This window comes from Dendrobates tinctorius, unplaced genomic scaffold, assembly GCF_039654945.1.
Source record: "Dendrobates tinctorius isolate UK_male_01 unplaced genomic scaffold, ASM3965494v1 ptg000228l, whole genome shotgun sequence".
NCBI classification, from domain to species: Eukaryota; Metazoa; Chordata; class Amphibia; order Anura; family Dendrobatidae; genus Dendrobates; species Dendrobates tinctorius.
This window is the reverse complement of record NW_027361895.1, coordinates 2,586,333-2,588,767: the sequence shown is the minus strand read 5'-3', so window position 1 is coordinate 2,588,767 and position 2,435 is coordinate 2,586,333. Positions and strand designations below refer to the sequence as shown.

General features: G+C 41.3%; 2 non-coding genes across 2 annotated transcripts; both read left to right on the top strand.

Annotated features, from left to right (window-relative positions):
• The first annotated feature begins 849 nt into the window (after positions 1 to 849).
• On the top strand, positions 850 to 922 carry TRNAK-CUU (transfer RNA lysine (anticodon CUU)). Its single transcript has one exon. It is a non-coding gene; the product is annotated as a tRNA-Lys (tRNA).
• Positions 923 to 1,582: 660 nt separating this feature from the next.
• Positions 1,583 to 1,675, top strand: TRNAI-UAU (transfer RNA isoleucine (anticodon UAU)). The gene is given in 2 exon segments: positions 1,583 to 1,620; positions 1,640 to 1,675. It is a non-coding gene; the product is annotated as a tRNA-Ile (tRNA).
• The last annotated feature ends 760 nt before the right edge of the window (positions 1,676 to 2,435 follow it).

Genomic DNA, 2,435 nt, shown 5'->3' with positions numbered 1-2,435 from the left:
GCTATTATTCTGTCACTGGTGGTAATATGTGGTCTGGTCATGGTGTGGCTGTATTTGTTACTTGTATGTGGTATTATTGGTCACCATGTGGTGGTAATATGTGGTTGGCACATGGTGTGGTGGTATTTGTCCCTTGTATGTGCTATTATTCTGTCACTGGTGGTAATATGTGGTCTGGTCATGGTGTGGCTGTATTTGATCCATGTATGTATTATAGGTCACTATGTAGTGGTAATATGTGGTCTGGACATGGTGCGGTGGTATTTGTCCCTTTGGATGTGATATTATTGGTCATTTTAAAAATTGAAAAATAAATAAAAAATATCCCAAAATTGTATTGGATATTTTAGCAAATGTTTAATAGGTTAGAGTAGAGTAGGGCCCGTCCAAAAGAGTCTACCTTGTCGTGGTTGCAGATTTAAAAAAATCTTTTGGACAAAACAAGAGCTGCTAGCTAGATGTGTGATCTGGTAATGGGAACTGTTAATGAGTGATTGATGAGAAGTGCAGTTTTTCCAAGAGAGAGCGTTGGGACTGTGGACAGTTTGAGGGGTGGAGGCGGGGGCTGTGGCGGAGCCTGGGCGGAGTCTCAAGGGGGCCCCCGAAAATGTTGCCAGTATGGGGCCCCGAAATTCCTAGTGGCAGCCCTGCTCGGAAAGGTCATCAGTATCAAACACGGTGAAGTTTTCAGCTCTGTAACTGTTCAATGCGTAGTGACAATTGAATTGTGGAGAGTGGCAGCTCAGTAATGGCAGCTTGTTTGTGGTTGGGATTTTGGGCAAAGGAAGATTTTATTTCCCCTTGTAAGTAATAAAACTTTGTCAGTTCCTTTTGCACAGACTTACGATCGCCCGGCTAGCTCAGTCGGTAGAGCATGAGACTCTTAATCTCAGGGTCGTGGGTTCGAGCCCCACGTTGGGCGAGTGTTTTTTTTAATGTTATTATCAACAAACACTAAAAAAAATATGGTGTCCCGTTTGAAAATTCTCACGTTGTCTTGTATGTGCCTGAAGAAGGCTGCTAACAGCCGAAACGCATTGTGTATACAGTTTTTATCAGTTTGAATCAAATTTTACCTACAAGCAACCTGAAATGTCTGCACCTTGATTTCTCTCGGTGGCAATGACAGCGCCATCCTCTGGTCCTCCTATCTGGCATCCTGGTACTCCTGAAGCTCACCCACAGTAAAACCAACTTAAATCAATTAATAAATTAAAGTAACAGTAGACCGGCTAGCTCAGTCGGTAGAGCATGAGACTCTTAATCTCAGGGTCGCGGGTTCGAGCCCCACATTGGGCGACTCAACTTTGGATGAAAAAGTGGGTACAAATTATTGGTTATTATTTTGTATTAATTTTTTTACAAAGCAGTGGTAATAACAGGAGTAACACAAGGTGGACAGACGGGCTCTCTGAAGTAACCCCCTCTATTGTATTGTACACAATGGTATTATATATTTTTTTTGTTCTTGTATATGATAAATGTTCCCTACAATTATTATGTGCAAAAATTATGCCAATTTATCAGATTTTACCAGCAGATATTAACAGGAAAATATCCAACTCTAAGGGAAAAGTCAGCAGCTCCAGTGGCGCAATCGGTTAGCGCGCGGTACTTATATGACAGTAAGTGGTGAGCAATGCCGAGGTTGTGAGTTCGAGCCTCACCTGGAGCAGGATGTTTTTGTTAATCTGTATGTTTCATCATTTACTCATTATTTTTGGACCTTTACATTTATCTGATTTTGTTTATGGCATATATTTATTGACGGTATTAGATCCAAAAAAAAAGGTTTTTCTAACTTTAAATTGTGCAGAAAACGAGTTGGAAGAGGTTTTCTTTTATTTTTAATAGATCTGTTATCAGATTTGACAATTCAATTACTATGCATTATTAAACAGATCTCCTTGACCTGAGGAGGCAGGTGTACTTACTTAGAAAAAAAAAATCCATGTCTGAATAGCTGTATCGTTAAAGGGATTTCCCAGGCCAAAGAGAAATCTCTGCAGACACTATGTGATAAGAAAAGCAATCAGCAAATCAATTTAAAAATTATTTTCTTACCCCGAAAAAGTCCCTCCCTAGTGCTGGCCACTAGGTGCTTACTCTGTTGCCCACTGCCTGTTGTAAAGCGTAATCAGCCTCTAGCAGCAGAAGAGGGGAAACGTCTTTGTGTAACTGGATACAGACATAACAGCAGTGGGCTCACAGTTCGGGGCAGGTGCAATAGAAGCTGGGAAGTTGGAGGGAGGGACGTTCTAACATCTATAGTGCTGGCAGAATGTGGCTAAAGAAGAATGACCCACTCAGAAATATCCATAGTAACTTACAGAAGATGAGAATGGGACCGTTTATGGATATATGCATGTGCCCCAAAAGTAGTTGCAAATTGTGGGCCAAGGGGGTGTCAAGACCATCAAGCCCATGCTTTCCTA